Genomic DNA, 20,608 nt, shown 5'->3' on the forward strand with positions numbered 1-20,608 from the left:
AGGCCTAACCAGTGCTGAGTAGAGGGGAACTAGTACTTCATGTGATGCGCACAAGTGGAGTAGAGCTTGCAGCAATGTGTAGCTTTTGGTGGGAAGGTGGGACGTAAATTTAATAAGTAAAATAAATACACATAATAAATAGGGGAAAGCTCAGGCAATTGACTTTTTATGAGAATGGAAGTGTTATAAACTTCCTTCCTTCCTTCCTTCCTTCCTTCCTTCCTTCCTTCCTTCCTTCCTTTCTCTCTGTCTCTCTCTCTCCTGCCCAATAGCCGAAGCTCTCTGGTCCCCATTTTGTCTATGCCGTGTTGGGTGTGGCAGGTGGGGTATCACAATGCTTAGCACAATGCCACAAAGAGTTTCACCTGGTGATTTCTGCTAGAATGGCCACTTACATATCACCACTTACAAATCACCCCAAAAGAAGACAAAAGGACATGGATTTGCATACATTTTGTATATTCTAATGTATAGGTATAGATAGGGATGCATGGATTTTATTAAATCTGTTCCATTCCATCTGTGTTTTGTGGACTGTCAGGCTTCTTTTGTTCTGCCAGTCACTCCTTGATGGCGTTGGATATTTTCTATGACCATTTCATTTGCTTGCACTTGTGTGAATATGCATTAGTGTTAATGTGCATTTGTGCAAGCGCGCATTTGCAAATGAATGAATGAAATTATGCAAATCCACCCCCCAAGTAAAAAACAAACATTCTGCAAGTCTACAGAATCCATGTGACTCAGAAAAAGCCAGTCTGCTGTGGAATCTGCAGGTAAGAGTCACAGAAATCCAAACTCATTTGAATCCATTGCAGATTTCTCTGACACTCCTAGGTATAGATGTGAATTTAGAAATAATTTCTATAGTTCAAATGAAAGTGCAATGTATTTCTGTGTGCTGGGTTCCTGCTCAGTCCAGCTGATAAGTGCTGATGGGCAAATTCAAGGTCTCTGCTGCTCTCCCTTTGTAGGGTTCATTATTTTCAAACCAATCTTGGACCGGGCAGCACTTCAAATAGAGGATGCCTTCAAACAGGCAGGGTACTCTTCTCTGATGGCCCTTCAAATAGAAGACCATCCTCTGATGGCCCTTAAAATAGAGGACTGTCCACTGTAAAGCAGGACTCATGACCACCCTAAAATTTTCTGCAGATCAACCTTCCATTAAGGGATCGGAGGAAGCCAGGGTTTCTTCCCCTGGTGCCAAATGGCAATTTTATTGCTGGCCACAGATGAGGGCAAGGGTGTCTGAGAAGGAGATACTCAGCTTTGACACAATTCAATCAGCTCCAGCACAAGAGGCAATAACCAAGGTGATTAGGTGCATAATCACTTTGCCTTTTGCTCTGTTGCTCTCCGTCTTTTCCCCATTCTGCACATTTGTTAGCCTTTGGTAGGCCTAGCGATTATGTTTGTTTGCAAGAGGCCATCATTTCTCACTGGTTCCCATTGATTTCTGAGCATCAGCTTAACAAACAGGTCCCATTGTCCTAGGCCAGGCTTGAGCAATTGCCGGGTTGCATTTGCCAACCCAGTTGTTATGCTATTCATCTCAAACTCATTCCTTCCTAAATGCTGGGAGCACAAAAGGTGGCAATGAAAAGGACATTCTTTTCTATTGAAAAATCCTGTGCATTTCCAAAGCATTCTGCTCCCCTTAAAAAATAAAAATAAAAATCAATCACGATTATGCCATTTTACTTTCTGAAAACTGCCGGTATCTCTTCTAAATTGGATAGCTTCAACACCCTCATTTCTGCTGTTCTGCATCTTTTGCACTTCCTCTCTCTCTCTCTCTCTCTCTGTGTGTGTATTACTACTTGTAAAGGAAACAAGATAGGAACATGCAGAATAAAAATGGGCATCTTGTTTTGCAGCCTCCAGTGTCTTTTGTGCAAATCCCTTGCTAGAAAAATGGGGAGGGGAAGAAAAAGAAGGGAAGGAAAAAGGAAAGTGTAATAGAGGACCAGAAGAAAGGGAAAAGAAAAAGGGGCTTTGTTTGTTTATTTGTTTGTTTGTTTATTTATTTATTTCTGTACCGGCCAATAACTGAAGCTCTCTGGGTGGTTCACAAAAAATTAAAACCAAAAATCACAGCAAAACAGCATAAAATATAAAAACATGAAAACCACAATAAGGGGTTGGCAAGACTTATACTGCTTTTCAAAACTAATTTGAAAAGTGGTTCATAAACATTAAAATAACAAACCCAAATGTAATGATACAGCAGCTAGGACTGATAAAACAGGAAAGTGTTATGGTTAAAAGTCAGTCAGGAACAGTTTCAAGCAAGAGCATTGGAGGTGAGACAAAATAAATGTTGTTGTTGTTTAGTTTTGTTTTTATCTGTTTCCAGAAAGCAGCCGATGATGAGGTACCTCCCATTAAAGGACATATTCCTGTTTGGAGTGCTACTGCTTCAAAGGCCCTGCTCCTAGCAGATTCTAGGCAAGCATCACTAAAAATGGATCTCTGGAGTAGGGAAAGTTTGCATTTCAGTAAGAACTTGCCAAATTCCCACTTTCCAAATGAATATGGTAACTGGAATGCACTTACCTTTCAATATTCACAGTTTTCAGAATTATGTGTTGCAGGTCTTTGAACAAAAGATGCATACAAAAAATGAGCTTATTGGAGAAAGGTGTACACCAAAATATGTATATCGTGTGTGTGTGTGTACTTACAAAGCATTATAGTAAGAACAACTGCTTGCAAAAACATGTATATTAGACAGACTTGCATACGGACAGTGTATATTATGTTAAAAAATGTGTATATTATGCAAAAAAATGCACACAAAAATGTATACACATTTTCATGTGGACTTTGTTAAAAAAAAGTCTCATACAGAGGTGGAAATTGGATGAACAAACTTAAGATAGGGAAAAAAAGAGAGAGAAAGAGAGAGAAACAGAAAGAAACCAAAATTGACAGATTCATCAGTGGAGGCTGGTGGCTCCGATTTTGGTAGGGTTGTAAATCCACTGTGGGTTTCAGTCAGACAACCCAACCAGAACTCTAAATGAGCTATCCAAGGTGTGGAACATTTTTGGGGGGATAGGGTTCATGAAACTCACTGGGAGATCTTGGGCTAGTCACTGACTCTCAGCCTAACCTACCTCACAGGGTTGTTGTGTGATCATGTACACCGCCGTGGGCCCCTTTGAGGAAAGGTGGGATTTAAGATGTAACAAATGAAACAAATACATAGATCCCAGCAGCTCCTGCGACCTAGCAGCTATATTTGTTTGTGCCCATGCCATTTACTTTAATCGACAACATTTTTAATCACCCTTTTATTGAGAAAGTTGGTTAGCTGCTTCGAATATTTATTATTTGGATTGAAAAATGGGTTATAAATACTTATAGCAAATAGAATAAAATAAATATTTAAAGGATTGAAAACTGAGCCAATACATGAGGTTGGATCAAGGATCTACCTTCTGTTCCAGGTAGGACTCCACTCACAGAAGCTGCCTCCACCCGATTTTCAGAGATCCTCCCTGCACCATAACTTACCCCATTCAGCAGAGTTCTCCAAAGCTCTATATAACATTTTCAGGGTTGCTAGAGGGGTTGCCATAGGGGTTAAGGGCAAGGATGGCCAGTTCTACCAGCATAGTTGCACATGCCTAGGTATGGATCCAACCCAAACTTCCCAGTCTAATGCAACAATCAAACCATCAAAGGAAGAGTGAGCAGAGAGACTAAACAGCGGGCAATACAAAAACAAATAAAATCAGTTAAGCGGATCAAATAGCGAAAGCTGGCCTCAATAAACAGGTCTTTTGAAGCCCACTTTGAAAGGTCAAGATCTACATTTGGCAGACCTCCCCCCAGGCAGCTGGTTCCATGATCACAAGAACATCAGAAGAGCCATGCTATCTAGTCCAGCTTTCTGTTTGCACAATGGCCAACCAGATGCCTCTGATAAGCCTCCAAGCAGGACACAAGAGCAATGGCACCCTCCCATTCATGTTCCCTAGCAACTGGTATTCAGAAGCATACTGCTTCTGAAGTTGGCTCTGTATTACTTCCACTATGACAGCCATTGATGGCCTTGCCCTTCATGAATCTGGGGGCCATCACTGAGAATTAGGAATGTATGACAAATTTGCTTCAGTTCATTTTTTGATCAGGATTTACCTAGTTCACACCTTCCGGACCAAACAGGGACTCAGACGCAATCAATGGTTGCAATCTGTACATTTCTGAGCTTGCAGTGTGATTCGCACCCCCCACCCCAAATCGTGTTCGACAGCACATGTACATCTGAAAAAAAAATGCACATGCAAAACTGCATACTTTGGAAAAATGTGCACAAATATGCTTTAATCCATGGGAGAAGAATGCAGACATTTCAAAGATGTGCGCAATTGGGGCTCACATTTGGAAATATATGAATAGTAGGGATGGCTGAGAATTCTGCCATGGACTCCAGTGAGGCCTGATTTTTTTAGAATCCGGCCCTCTGGAGTCCGTGGCAGAATGGCCTCCCTCCTCGCCACAGAATCTCCCCAGGACTGAACTACCTGGTGGCGGATGCTGCTGTGGTGGCGGCGGATGAAGCGGCGGTGGCAGCTCCAGCCACTGCCAGGCTGCTGCAGCCGCAAATGGTGGCCATCGTAGCAGCCACCATTTGCATCCCTACACTAGCCCGTGATAGGCTATGTATATATTTACGTAGCCAATCACGGCTAAAGCAGGGATGCAAATGGCGTAGGGGACGCCATTAGCCTATCACGGCTAAAGCAGGGAGTCAATGTAAATATTTACATAGCCTAAAGGCTAGCATAAGGATGCAAATGGTGTCCCCTACGCAGGATGCCATTTGTGTCTGCAGCAGCCCGGCAGCGGCTGGAGGCCCTGCTGCGGGTTGTCCCGGCTGGCGGCTCCAGGGAATGGCCATGGAGTGGAGCTGGCTGGGCAGGATTCTGGGGCGGGGAGGAACGGATCGCCTTCCCCTCACCTGTGGACCCCAGCAGAGCCAGGTAAGTTGAGTTTCATACACCCCTAATGTATGGAAGTATGTATGGATTTTCATGCAGAAAGAAAACAACAACAACCCAGAGCTCACAATCTGATACAGACTCAAGTTGGAATGAGCTTCGAGGTGGAATTTGGAGAACTTTGGCGACCTCAAATTTTGCTGATTCACACTCATCGCTGTTGAGAATGCTCTCTCCACAATGACCATCAGCCTAGTTGATGATGGAACAATGAAGAGCTTCTTTGAACTGGACCTTAAAGATGGCAGAGGGACCTATTGGAGAAGATACTCCCTCAAGTATCCTGGATGAAACTGAAATATGCTTGAAAGTAACGTCTTCCAATCCCTCGCACTAAATCGAAAGGTGGGTTTGCGGGACCCGATAGCCAGGGCCAGTGCTTTGGATTAATGTGGATGGAAGGTATTGACTGAAGGTGGCAGACAGGCAAGTAGGCAAGACAGATAGGTGGAGTGTGATATCATCTGTCTGGAAAGGATGGAGCTTTTTAAACATAAATAAATGAAATTTGGGTAGGAATTTTTGTCTGCTTCTCAAGGTGCTTCTGGCTGGAGGCGTTGGTGTCAGACATGTTGAATGAATGTGTTCAACAAGCTGCGATGCACGTGGGAACTGTGCCAACCCACACTTATTTTTATTTACTTCCTTTCAAAGTTTTTTTTCCTCTGTTTTATTTTTAACCAACTTGCCCCAAGTTGCTTACAGAAAAAAAAATAAAGAGTAATGATCCCATCAAAAAATAACCCGTAGCACAAATTAAAATCCAATTAAACATGAGAAATTGATTAGGAACAGCTAGCAGTTGAACACAAATGCATAAAGATAGCAGATCCCAAATACTTTCTGAAATAAAACTGTCTTCACTTGACTTCTAAAAATTAATCAAGGGCAAGATGAGCCTCCCTGGGGTGCAAATTCCAGCAGCTTGGTGCCACCACTGAAAAGGCCCTGTTCAGCATCATCCCCCTCCATGCTTCTGATGGATGGGGGCACATAGACATGGCCAGCAGCACTACCCAACATGGTTAGGCAGTTGGCCTCATTGGCCCCGAAGGGCTCAGTACATCTTGCCCCTGTTCTTTGATGGGGAATTTACCAAGTGGCAATAGTGGGTGGATGTCAACCCATCATTTTGATGATGCATGTTCTACCAAAATGTGTGCCAGCTATCAGTGCTGGCTCCAGGTTTTGGAGGGCCCTTGGGCAAGACACCCTCCACGGACCCCCTTCCTCTGTGAGCCTACCTTCTCACCACCATTGTCACCAGCTGGTTTTGCTCCTCCTCCTCTTTCTGATTGGTGCTCCCACTTGCTTGCTTGACAGGCAGAGAGCCAGTGAGCAAGTCGGCAGTGGCATCTCCTGCTCCTCCTTCTCATCACCACCGTTGTCTGGGCCAGAACAAGAGGCAGGTGGACAAGTAGGTTCCAGTGGTGAAGTGGAAGAGCAACTCCAGGGGGCTGTTGCCAGTGGGCCCATGCTGGGGTACGGGGCCTCAGCAGGCACCCTATCCTAGGGATGTACAGACTGTGTACAATCTGTTCTGTCTGAGTTTCGTGGGTTGTCAAGTGCCTTTCATTCCATTGTCTGCCCATTGATGGAATTTGATTTTTTTGTTTCCGAACTTATGCAAATTTGCAGATGTGAAAATGTGCACATTCCCCAAATATGCGTTTTCATGCTTTAGCCTTTGGGGGAAATGTACATTTCCGCCCTTAAAAAAAATTTTTTGGCATATTTTTCTACGATGAAATTTGTGCAAATTTGGGAAAGTTAGAAAACCGGTCTGCAAATCCGCAGAATGCACCCAGCAGGGGAAAATGCACCCAGCAGGGGAAAAGCTGGTCTGCTGCAGTATCCATGGGCTCGATTCATGCAAGTCTGAACTCATTTATTTCTGTTGCAGATTTCTCTGACATCCCTACCCCATCCTGCCTATCCTTGATGCCAGTCCTTGCCTCCTACCAAAATAAGCAGGGAAAGCAGCTCTATTGTTTTATTTTCTTTCTCTTAAAAAAGCAGGTGGGGGGAGAGAGCTACGATACCAAGAGCAAAAGTTGTTCAAGTGAAATTGCCAAAGGGAGCAAAATTAACAAAGCCTAAATAAAATTAACCTATTGCCGACAAGCTGACAACCCAAACAAGCTAATTACTGCAGGGATGCTGCAATCAGCACCTAAAAACGAGGAAAGAAGTTTGCAGAGTTGGCAAAGGGGATGTAATGAAAGCCACCCTGTTTATTCAGTTATGTATGTATGTATGTATGTATGTATGTATGTGTTTGCTTGTTTGTGTATTACTTAATGGCAAGATTTAGGCTGCAGATACAGACTGACCTGCGAGGAAGCCCCGCTGAACTCAGTGGGAATTACTTCTGAGTGGACATGTCTAGGATGCTGCTTTTCTTTTCTTTCTTTTCTTTTTTCAAAGGATGACATCAGCATCCAGAATGGCCAATGACAATTGCATCAGAACAAGGATAAAAGGAGAAAATACACTAAAGTAAAACATTTAAATCCTGACCCAGACCACAAAACCCCACAGTACTGGGGGCAGGGGAGCAATTTCCGAAAGTCAGGTTTCCCTGACTTTTCTGTCTAAACATGCATAACAACAGAAAAAGGATGCATAGGGTTGAAGCCTTAATCTCAGGCAGTTCTAACATGTCAGCGTTATTCCCTGTCCTGTCTTTTTATTGCCGCTACTACCATACCTACTCTACCAGTTTTTTTTCTTGGGAAAATCAACATCTTGCACCACTTTCCAAGTTGATTCCAAAGTATTCTTGCCCCATTCCCTCCATGCCTCTGAACACTTGGCCCTAAATCTGTCAGAAGTCTGCTAGGCCTCGCAACGACTAAAACAAGTCCATTGTCAGATGCATCCGTGCAGCTATGGAGACAATTTCTTCTACTCAATGGCTCCCAAGGGACAGCAGGCAGGGGAACAAAGGCACTCTCACTGAAAGCAATGTAAGCTATTAACATGTGGATTTCTCATTAAAAAGAAGAGCATTTAAAGCACTTCTTTGCTAGTGTCCCCCACTCCCTCTAATTTATGATGTGCTCTACGATGCAACCCCGTCATGGATCACTGCCTTGTTGTGGCGAAGGGGCTTGTGTAACTCAGTGAAGCCATAAGCTATGCCGTGCAGGGCCACCCAAGATGGACAGGTCATGGTGGAGAGTTCTGACAAAATGTGGTCCACTGGAGAAGGAAATGGCAACCCGCTCCAGTATTCTTGCCAAGAAAACCCCATGGAACATATCACAAGGCTAAAAGATATGACACCGGAAGATGAGCCCCTCAGGTCAGAAGGTGTCCAATATACTACTGGGGAAGAGCAGAGGGAATTTCCAAGTAGCGCCAGAAAGAGTGAAGCAGCTGGGCCAAAGCCGAAAGGACACTCAGCTGTGGATGTGTCTGGTGGTGAAAAGGAAGTCCGATGCTGTAAAGAACAATATCGTTTAGGAACCTGGAATGTAAGATCAATGAATCAAGGTAAGCTGGAGGTGGTCAAACATGAGATGGCAAGATTGAACATCGACATCTTGGGAATCAGCGAACTAAAATGGACAGGCATGGGCAAATTTAATTCAGGTGACCATTATATCTATTACTGTGGGCAAGAATCACTTAGAAGAAATGGAGTAGCACTCATAGTCAACAAGAGGGTGGGAAAAGCAGTTTTGGGGTACAATCTCAAAACCGATAGAATGATCTCAGTACGAATCCAAGGCAAACCATTCAACATCACAGTAATTCAAGTCTATGCCCCAACCACTGAGGCCAAAGAAGCTGAGGTTGATCAGTTCTATGAAGACCTACAACACCTTCTAGAACTCACACCAAAAAAAGATGTCCTCTTCATCATAGGGGATTGGAATGCTAAAGGAGGAAGTCAAGAAATCACTGGGATAACAGGCAAGCTTGGCCTTGGTGTACAAAATGAAGCAGGACTAAGGCTAATAGAGTTTTGCCAAGAGAACACGCAAACACGCTTTTCAAACAGCACAAGAGGTGACTCTACACATGGACATCACCAGATGGTCAATATTGAAATCAGATTGATTATGTCCTATGCAGCCAAAGATGGAGAAGCTCTATACAGTCAGTAAAAACAAGACCTGGAGCTGACTGTGGCTCAGATCATGAGCTGCTTCTTGCAAAATTTCAGCTTAAATTGAAGAACGTAGGGAAAACCACTAAACCATTCAGGTATGACCTAAATCATATCCCTTATGAATATACAGTGGAGGTGAGGAATAGATTTCAGGGATTAGACCTGATAGACAGAGTGCCTGAGGAACTATGGACAGAGGTCTGTAACATTGTTCAGGAGGCAGCAACTAAATCCATCCCAAAGAAAAAGAAATGCAAGAAAGCAAAGAGGCTGTCTGATGAGGCTTTACAAGTAGCCGAGGAAAGAAGGGAAGTGAAAAGCAAGGGAGAAAGGGGAAGATATATCCAAGTGAATGCAGAGTTCCAGAGAACAGCAAGGAGAGACAAGAAGGCCTTCTTAAATGAACAATGCAAGGAAATTGAGGAAAACAATAGAATGGGAAAGACTAGAGATCTTTTCAAGAAAATCAGAGATATCAAGGGAATGTTTTGTGCAAAGACGGGCATGATAAAGGACAAAGAAGGCAGGGACCTAACAGAAGCAGATGAGATTAAGAAGAGGTGGAAAGAATACACAGAAGAACCATACAGGAAAGATCTGAATGTCCCTGATAGCCATGATAGTGCGGTCACTGAACTTGAGCCGAACATCCTAGAGTGTGAAGACAAGTGGGCCTTAGGAAGCATTACTAACAACAAAGCTAGCGGAGATGACAATATTCCAGCTGAGCTATTTAAAATCCTAAAAGATGATGCTGGTAAAGTGCTGCAGTCAATATGCCAACAAATTTGGAACACTCAACAGTGGCCACAAGACTGGAAAAGGTCAGTTTACATTCCAATTCCAAAGAAGGGCAACGCCAAGAGTGCTCAAACTACTGCACATTTGCGCTCATTTCACATGCCAGCAAGGTGATGCTCAAAATCCTACAAGCTAGGCTTCAGCAGCATGTGAACCAAGAACTACCAGAAGTACAAGTGGGGTTTCGAAGAGGCAGAGGAACTAGAGATCAAATCACCAACATTCTCTGGATCATGGAGAAAGCAAGAGAATTCCAGAAAAACGTCTATTTCTGCTTCATTGACTATGCTAAAGCCTTTGATTGTGTGGATCACAACAAACTGGGAAATTCTGAAAGAGATGGGAGTACCAGACCACCTTACCTGTCTCCTGAGAAACCTGTACGAGGGTCAAGAAGCAACAGGAAGAACCGGACATGGAACAACCGATTGGTTCAAAATTGGGAAATGAGTACGACAAGGCTGTATATTGTCACCCTGCTTATTTAACTTATATGCAGACTACATCATGAGAAACGCCGGGTTGGATGAATCACAGGTCGGAATTGAGATTGCCGGGAGAATTATCAACAACCTCAGATACGCAGACGATACCACCCTAATGGCAGAAAGCGATCTAAAGAGCCTCTTGTTGAGGGTGAAAGTGGAGAGTGCAAAAGCTGGCTTGAATTTCAACATTAATAAAACTAAGATCATGGCATCTGGCCTCATCACTTCCTGGCATATAGAAGATGAAGAAATGGAAGCAGTGACAGTTTTTATTTTCTTGGGCTCCAAGATCATGGCAGATGGTGACTGTAGCCATGAAATTAAAAGACGCTTGCTCCTTAGGAGGAAAGCTATGGAAAACCTAGACAGCATAGTAAGAAGCAGAGACATCACCTTACCGACAAAGGTCTGCATAACCAAAGCTATAGTTTTCCGAGTAGTAATGTATGGCTGTGAGAGCTGGACTATAAGGAAGGCTGAGCGCTGAAGAATCGATGCTTTCGAACTGTGGTGCTGGAGAAGACTCTTACGAGTCCCCTGGACTGCAAGGAGGTCAAATCTAGGGATGGCAGAGAATTTCTCCACGAATCTTTGGGAGGCTGAGCGCCGAGGCATTTGGCCCCCCGAAACTGTTGGGGAAATTCTCCTCCTGCCCCCCGGCCCCCCCCTGGGATGGGACTTACCGTGGCCGAATGTCCCTCTCGGCGGCGGGTCCCGGCGGCAGTTTGGCAGCGTTTCGTCGGGGGCGGGGGCAGTGGCCGGTCTCCCGACCGGCTGCCGCTGCCGCCATTACAAAATAAAAAAGTAAAAACAAAAACGCACACCCGTGATAGGCTACGTGACGATTTACGTAACCTATCATGGCTAGATTTCCAAAGTCAGCCATGATAGGCTATGTAAATCGTCACGTAGCCTATCACGGGTGACTTTGGGAAAAAAAAAAAGCGCGTACGCAAATGGCGGCGTCCCATGGGCGCCGCCATTTGCGTTCCTTATTTTGGCACGTCTAGTCTACGTAAAAATTTACGTAGACTACGGCGAAAATAAGGGCAACGCAAGTAGCGTTCCCTTATTTTCGCCGTAGTCTACGTAAATCTTTACGTAGACTAGACGTGCCAAAATAAGGAACGCAAATGGCGGTGCCCATGGGCCACTGCCATTTGCGTACGCGCTTTTTTTTTTCTCCCCAAAGTCACCCGTGATAGGCTACGTGATGATTAATGTAGCCTATCACGGCTGACTTTGGAAACCTAGCCGTGATAGGCTATGTTAATCATTACGTAGCCTATCACAGGTTTTTTTTTTCCACTTTTTCTTTCGCGGCCGGGGAGAAGGGGCGCTTCTCCCCAGCCTGAACTTTGGCAGGGTGAGGCGGGGCGCCTCCCCACTTCGGCCTGAATTTCGGCCGGGCGAGGCGGGGCGCCTCCCCCCCAGCCTGAATTTCGGCCGGGCTAGGCGGGGCGCCTCCCCCCCCTCGCCTGAACTTCGGGGGGAGAAGCGAAGCACCTCCCCCCCACCACGAAGCAAGCTGCGGGACAAGGTAAGTCCCTTTTGTACATCCCTAGTCAAATCAGTCATTCCCAAAGGAAATCAACCCTGAGTGCTCATTGGAAGGACAGATACTGAAGCTGAAGCTCAAATATTTTGGCCATCTAATGCGAAGAGAAAACTCCCTGGAAAAGACCCTGATGCTGGGAAAGACTGAAGGCAAAAGGAGAAGGGGACGGCACAGGATGAGATGGCTAGATAGCATCACCGATGCAATGAATATGAACCTGAGCACACTCTGGGAGAGAGCGGAGGACAGGAAGGCCTAGCGTGCTATGGTCCATGGGGTCACCAACAGCACCCTCCCACTCATGTTCCCCAGCAACTGGTGTGTGTAGGCATACTGCCTTTGATACTAGAGATAGCATGTAGACCTCAGGACTAGTAGCCATTGATAGCCTTCTCCTCCAGGAATTTGTCCAATCCCCCTTGAAAGACATCCAAATTGGTGGCCACCACTACATCCTGTGGCAGTGAATTCCGTATTTTAACTATGTGCTGTGTGAAGAAGTCCTTCCTTTTATTTCTGACTGTCTCACCAATCAACTTTATGGGATGACCATAGGTCCTAATATTAGGAGAGAGGGGGGAAAATGTCTCTCTGTCCACATTCTCCACACCATGCATAATTTTGTACACCTCCATCATCTCTCCCCTTACTGACTTTTTCCCTCTAAACTAAACAGTCCCAGCTGTTGTAACCTTTCCTTGTAGGGGAGTTGCCCCACACACTTCATATTTTAGTTGCCCTTTTCTGCACTTTTCCCAAATTTGCAGTAACCTTTTTTTAGGTGTGGTGAACAGAACTGTACACTGTGTGGCCACACAATAGATTTGTATCAGGCCAGTATGATGCTGGCAGTTTTATTTTTGATTCCTAATTATGTGCAACATGGAATTTACCTTTTCCACAGCAGCTCCACACTGGATTGACCTTTTCATTGACCTTTCCATTGTCCACCACAATACCAATATCTCTTTCTTGGTCAGTCACCACTAGCTCAGATCCCATCAATGTGTATGTGAAGTTGAGATGTTTTTGCCCAACATGCATCACATTAAATTTGTTTATGCTGAACCACATTTGCCACTTGAATGCCCATTCTCCCAGTTTTGAGAGATTCTTTTGGAGCTCTTCACAATCTCTTTTTGTTGTAACCACCCTAAAGAATTCTATGTCATTAAAGAACTTGGCTACCTCACTTCTCATTCCTAATTCCAGATTGTTTATGAACAAGATGAAAAGCATTGGTCCCAATACAGATCCCTGTGGGACCCCACTATTGACTTCCCTCCACTGGGAGAATTTATCACTGATTCCTACTCTCTGCTTTCTGCTCCATGTACTGATCCATAAGATGACCTCTCATTTTATCCCATCACAGTTACCACCTGGACAGCAGACTGAGTAGACACATAATCTTCATAGAATAGTAGAATCATAGAATAGCAGGGTTGGAAGCGGCCTATAAGACCATTGAGTCCAACCCCCACTTCCCCACTGTCATGAGATGCAGTGGTTTTTATTTAAGTTAGGGATGTATGAGACATTTGTTTCAGTTTGTTTTGATAAGGATTTATCCAGTTCACACCTTCCAGATCAAACATAGACTCATATGCAATCTCTGCAGAATAAACCTTCAGTGGAATTGGTGCTTGTTGTCCTGGCAGGAGAAAGCAAAGCAGAGTGCGGGAGAGGGAGCCCACAAGGAAGATAATTTTTGAAACACATCAAGGCAATCTTCCAGTCATCATAAATTGCTATTTCCAAGCACCAGTCTGAAGATTTGCTCCCCCCACGTATCTTTGGCTTCTTGTCCTGACCTACTTAAGGTGCACTGCAGGATTAAAATGAGCAAGAGAACAATTTCAAAGCCATCCCACTTATCCAGTAATGACATTAGATGCTGTTTTATTTCCTGGACATCGCACAAACAGGATGAAGGCTGCCTCAGCCACCAGAAAAGACTTTGGTCAGGGTCTCTGGACCATCTCCTGGGCCAACCCTGCATCCTGGTAGGGTTGGCCAACAGATGATGATGATTGTGATGGTGATGACGATATTTATATCCCACCTTTTTCCTAATACTGGGACTCAAGGCAGCTTTACAACATTAAAAACGTGTACAGTTAAAACCTATAAATAGAAATACACAAAAGTTAAAAATATAATTAAGACATCAATAATATTAACATTATATAAATATCAAAATTTTAAAAAACAACAAGAAATATAAACCATAGTATCCATCCATCATATTCTCACAAGTCCAGACTAGCTATCTCCAAAGGCCTGAGGGAACAAAAACATTTTTAACCTGCCTGCAAAAGCATAGCAAGGAGGGTGCCACTCTCACCTCCCTGGGAAGGGAGTTCCAGAGCTTTGGGACAGCCACCGAGAAGCCCCTCTCTTGCGTTCCCACCAGACGAGCCTGTGACCAGTTAGTGGTCTGTGCAGAGCCCCTTTCTCCCCCCCCCTTATCCTCTTGTGCATCCCCATAACAAGCTTTTGGAATTGGCTTTGCAGTTTATGCAGCAACGTAAGCTTTCCTGTCAAAATCCCACTATTCTAACGCTCCCAGCCCAGCAGCACTGAGCGAGTGCTGAGGCCTCAGAGGGAGGCCTGATGCTTGAAGACCACTCGCACTCTTAACAGGAGTAGGAAAGCCCATTTAGCAACTCCGACTTGCAAAAAAATAATTAAAAAAAGGTTTTGATAATTGGCTTCATACAGGCCAATGGCGTCTCTTTCCGCTGACATATTACTAGCCACTGTCCCCACCAGGTTCTCTATTACAGCACTTACTAGAGGGAGAAATGGTTTCTTCTCACCTCTGGAAGGTGCTGCACTGCTAATTTAAACAGCTCACTAGATGACAGTGCAAGATGTGGAACCTCCGATAATCAGGGAAATGTTTATTCAAGTTCCTTGCGGTCTGTCAGGAGCTGCTGGGATCTGAGGTGAGCAGTTGAACTGGAGTTGGTAGCTTCTCTGGGAAGTACCCCCAGGCCCAGGCCTGAATCTGCCCACCCAAGCTTGTGCCACCTTGAACGTATCTTAAGGTGCCTTGAACAAAATGGTCCGATTTCCCTTTCCGATACTCGCCTGGGTTCTGCCTTCCTTGAGAGAAAGAGTCCACTGGCAGAAGATCCCTCTGCCTGATGTTGGGGGACCCCCACACATACACACCTCAGCTCACCCCATTCAGCAGGGTCTCCTGACTCTGAGCTTTCCTACACAAGGCATTTATTGTGTGCTCGTGATTCCTAACATTGCGATCTTCCACTTCTGCATCTGTTTTTTAAGAGCACTTCACAGCTTGTGTGTGTGTGCGTTTTTAGAGAGAGAGGGGAAAATGGGGTTTAATTTCTGAAAGCAAAAGAACTACTGGTGTCTTTGTGCTATTCCACTATAGCACAGCACCACCTATGTAGTGGAAAAGCAGGGAAGGAAAAGCTGTTTGTGTAGAGTTCGGATCTCAGTTCTGCGATGAAACTGGAAGTAGATACAGAGATTGACAGCCACATGTATAAAAAGCTCTCTGTGTGCAGCGTTTTCAAGTGCCCGGAGGGGCCGCCATGGGAAGGAAAGGGTGAGGAAGTCCTGTTCCACCAGACCAATGAGCCAACTTAAATCAGGGTCCAGCCACTGGTGTCATTCAGTCCCAATGGGTGTGGCTCAAGTTTCGTTCCATCTCTCTGTTGGAGTAAGTGGAAGAGTGGATGAGATGCTCTGCTTAACTTAGAAGAACGTTATGTGCTATTCTTAATAAAAGGAAGCCATGGAAGCCTGAAGAACTGCTCTTGCCCTGGGAAACATAGGCAAACAGGAAATATTATAAGGTTGGCCACTAAATCCTTCTGGAAGGAGTATAAGAGTGCATCTTGTTCTACTTGAGCCTTACTTGAGCAACAAGGTCTTCCTGAGGTCTGGTGAGTTCCTGTATCCTTGGTTGTTTTTTGATCCTGACTTTGGGCTAGATCCTTGATCCTGCCTCCTCATTCATCCTTTGGTCCTTACTTGCTCTTTGGTCCTGACTTCTGGTTTGTTTCTCAACTAAAGATGGGTGAATCTGTCAATTTCAGTTTCACTCAGTTTCTGGTTTTCCCAACTGTAAGCTCATTTCAGCCCTCTTCCCCAACAATTTGCAAATTCAGAAAGAGGAGGAGGAGGAGGTTGCATGAAAATGCCGCAAATAGACACATGTTTGTGAACATTTTTCCTAGGGTGCTCACTTTTTGCAAATGGTTTTACTCTAATATAATGTGATTTTGTATCTATTTCCCCAATAATATATGCATTTTGGGGGTGCATTTTTCCTGAATATATGTATTTTTGTGAGCTGTGAATGGCATCATCACATTTTGAAAAGAGTATGTGTGTGTATGCAGAACATGGAAAATCAATAGGAAATCTATATAAAGGACAGGATAGGTCAAATTGGAGGTGGTGATGCTCTGTATGTTGAAGAGGGCAGAGAGTCCAATAAATCATAAAAGAGGAATGAATTCATTCACAGAAACACAATGAATAGTAATATAGGATTGAGGACATAATATTTCCACTCCACTGCCCTGAATGAGACTTTGATAATAATGTTGAGATGGACAAAGATATCAGGATGGCAGACAAAGGAGAAGTTCTTAGTTCCTTTTTTAGGATGGGTGGGGGTGGAGAATGGAATTAATCCAATCAAACTTCATCACTGCAGCATCCAGAAGGGATCCTTTTCATCAAAGTTGGGGTGCGTATGTCCATTTTTCTGCCCCCATTTTGAAGTCTCCATGGCTGTGAACTCCACCATGGGCCTCCACTGAAAGGCCTCTAGGCCCTGGCATATAGCACATAATTAAACTATGGAATTCACTACCACAAGACATAGTGATGGCCACAAATTTGTATGGCTTTAAAAGGGGTGGCTGGCTGGGTGACCAGCTGGGTGACCGGCCAGATGTAATAAATTTAAGAAATAAATAAATAAAAATAAAAAAGGGGGTGGGCAAATTCCTAGGGGAGAAGGCTATCGATGGTTCCTAGTTCTGGTACTTATGTGCTACCTCCAGTATCAGAAGCAGAACGCCTGTCTACACCGGTTGCTGGGGAACATGGGCAGGAGGGTTCTGTTGCACTCATGTTCTGCTTGTGGTTTGCCTGTGGGCAGCTGGTTGGCCACTGTGTGAACAGAATCCTGGACTAGATGGACCCTTGGTCTGATCCAGCAGGGCACTTCTTATGTTCTTATAGGCCCAACTGCATCATCAGGAGAGTGCTGACGTTGCCACAGCCCCCCTCCCTGATGTGGACTGGGCCCTCCTCATCACTACCTCATACATATGAGGATCTGGGAGTGGTGGGGCTGCTGGGAGCACCCCAGGTGTACAAGGAAAAGACACAGCAAGCACGAAGCCTTCTAGGCCCAGCACATTGCCAATGAAGTCCTCAGGAAGTCCAGAAACCTTTCTAGAAACAATGAGGACTAGAAACAATGAGTATTAGAAACCTTTTGGTCTCAGTGGAGCCTATTTTGGAGCTCAGAGCATTCATGGCTGCTCCCTGGCTATGGAACCCCCAACCAAGGGAGGCGTGGTTATCCTTCTGTTATCCTTCTGCAGGCAAGCAAAGACTGGTTTATTCAAGCAGGCCTTTTGGTGTTTACTTGGGTCTGTTGGCTGGAGGCTGTTTTTTACTTTGTTACTGTTGTGTTTTTAATTGTTTGAATTGTGTTTAATAGATGTGTTTTATTGTTTTAATCAAATACTACTAGTGATTGTAAGGTGCCTTGAGTGCCATTTTTGGTAGAAAGGCAGAATGCAAGTCAAGTAAATAAAAGAAACAGATAAAAAAAAAATGTGGACTCTGAAATGCCCCCTGCAAAATCCAACACCTCCTCCTCCAATCCAGTTATCAGGAGTGCAAAGAAGGCAAGAGAGCTCCTTGCAGCCTGTATCTCATTGGCTGGGATAGGACTCCCCCCAGCACCACACCTGCTGAGGCCAGGAAGGAACCAAGCTGCATTCGGCAGTGAGGCAAACAAACCTTGGATGACTTACAAGCCTTTTTAAAAACTAAAATTCATCCACTGGATGATTCCAATCCAGGCATCACTGAAAGACAATGCAGGAATGGCGATATTTCCTATAATCTCTGTTATGAAGTTAAAGGAGTTGTCTGCATAAATTTCAAAGCAACGCTAGATGTCAGCTGGAATACAGAATTTGTTAAGGGCTTGTTTTGTAATTGGGTGGTTATATTTTCAGTTTCTCATTAATACGTCTATGACTTGAATTCCTTCAGTGCCTTTTACTGTTATGCACATTTCTGATATTGAAGCACTTGAGACTAAGGACCTAGCTTGCTGATATTTGTCAGAAAGCATTGGCAGTATTCTTTCTTTTTTTTAAGAGCTTAAGGCAGGGGATTTAGACTAGAGAAGTTGGGGGAAGCACAAGTTTAACCCAGGGGGAACCACGATCTATCGGTCTATCGTCTATCATCTATCTATCTATCTATCTATCTATCTATCTATCTATCTACCTACCTACCTATAATTTCATTTATATCCTGCCCATTTCCTCCATGGAGCCCAAGGCAGCTTACATGACCCCCCTCCTCTCCATTTTGTCCTCACAAAAACCCTGTGACATAGCTTAGGCTGAGAGTCAGTAGCTGGCCCAAAGTGGGCTTTGTGGCCAAGTGGGGATTTCATGGCCAAGTGGGGACTAGAACCAGGGTCTCCTGACTACCAGTCCAACACTCTACCAATTACACCACACTGTCTCTTGAGGGCTGCATTTCCTCAGGAGTGATTGATCGAGGGACCACATGCTGGCAGTGGGTGGAGTCAGAACCCTCCATGGCTGGAGCTGGAAACAGTAGTGGGTGGAGTTTGCAACGTGGACCAAATTTTCAAAGTGGGACAAGATCTACATGAAGCTAGGTAGCTCTCAGCCTGCAGGTTCCCCACCTCTGGTTTAAGCCTTCCTTTGCCTGGCATGTTCTCTGCTCTGAATCATACCCTGTCCTCCGGTTGACATTTCCTCCCATGTGGTTCAAATTTTGTTTATTTCTTTATTTACAGCATTTGTATACTGCTCCACATCTGAACAGATTCCAGAGTGGTGAACAACAAGAGATAAAATGAACAAAAGATAAAAAGAATGAAACGCGGTATTAAAATTATTTAAAAAAACACCAGTTCCAATAAAACTGAGGCCAGCTAACCAAGGAATGCTTCCTGGAAAAAACTGCTTTTAGGAGGTGCCAACCTAAAAACAACTCAGCACCTGCCTGACTTCCAGAGGCAGGGTGTTCCTTAGGACTGGAGCCACGACACTGAAGGATCCTCTCTGGGTGGACTCTAGTTGGGCCATAGGTCCATGTGGAACCAATAGGACCAAGCTGTCTGATGTCCTCAGTGACTGGGCAGGTTGGTAAGGGCAAAGGCACTTTCTCAGGTATCCTAGTCCCAGGTTTTTTAGGGCTTTGTACACTAGTACCAAAACCTTAAACCTGGCCCAGTAGCAAATAGGCAGCCAGTGCAGTTCACTCAGCAAAGGAGTTGCATACTGGAAAGGGGCAGCTCCTGACAACAGCTGAGCTGCTGTGTTCTGCACCAGCTCCAGCTTCCGAAGCAGCCTTAAGGGCAGCCCCACATAGAGCGCATCGCAGTAATCCAGTATTGGTTATTAGTGCCTGTACCACCATGGCCAAGCTACCCCTGTCCAGGAGAGGCCACAGCTGACGAACCAGCCAAAGCTGATAAAAGGCACTCTGAGCCGCTGTGACCACTTTGTGCAAAAGCGTAGGGGTCATGGACTCAGTGATGTATGGAGCCTCAGGCCAGGTCATTTCATTCATTCATTCATTCATTCATTCATTCAATTTCTATGTCGCTCAATAGCCAAAGCTCTCTGGGCAGTTCACAAATTTAAAACCAATTTTATATTTTTTGCCTCTGCCTCTTTTGCCCTCGCTCCACTCCTTTTTGCCATTGTCCTTGCCCACCATTGAAATGCGCCCCATGAGAGCTTCTCATTGAATTTGGCCCTCAGGATGAAAGGGGTTCCCCATCCCTGCGCTAGAGCCATATTTCAATTTCACATATGCAGGGTTGCCCCATTCTTCATAAAGCTCCTACCCAGCACACACCCACATTCCATTCGGAGCTATTAAGTATCACTGCAGGTGCATTGAGTTTGCCAACAGTCATGCAAAACCACTGCAGGGATTGGGTGGAGGAGAGGAGGAGGGTTCATGGCCCATCCAATCAACATGGTCCATAGTCAGCTTCTGCTGCCAGTTTCTCCAGCGCTCATCGCTGGAGTAGGAGAGGTACCTCTGAGTCAAGTGCAGCGAGAGAGCTTCCCAAAGAGCCCCACCTCTCTAGAAAGGCTGTTGCACTAGTATAAGCATCAAGTGATGCAGTTGTGTCTGTCTCCATGGTACTTGTGAACCCAGGAACACCACCACTTCAATGCATGTGCATCCAAACATGCTCACACACACTGACAGGCCCTCCCAAACAAGACTCCATTCTGTAATTATGGCATAACTAGGGATGTACGGACTGTGTAAAATCCACTCCATCTGTGTTTCATGGATTGTCAGTCACCTTCAGTTCTATCGTCCATTCACAGAT

Source organism: Heloderma suspectum, chromosome 11 (assembly GCF_057233095.1).
Source record: "Heloderma suspectum isolate Gila_16-S chromosome 11, 16-S_ref, whole genome shotgun sequence".
Classification (NCBI taxonomy): domain Eukaryota; kingdom Metazoa; phylum Chordata; class Lepidosauria; order Squamata; family Helodermatidae; genus Heloderma; species Heloderma suspectum.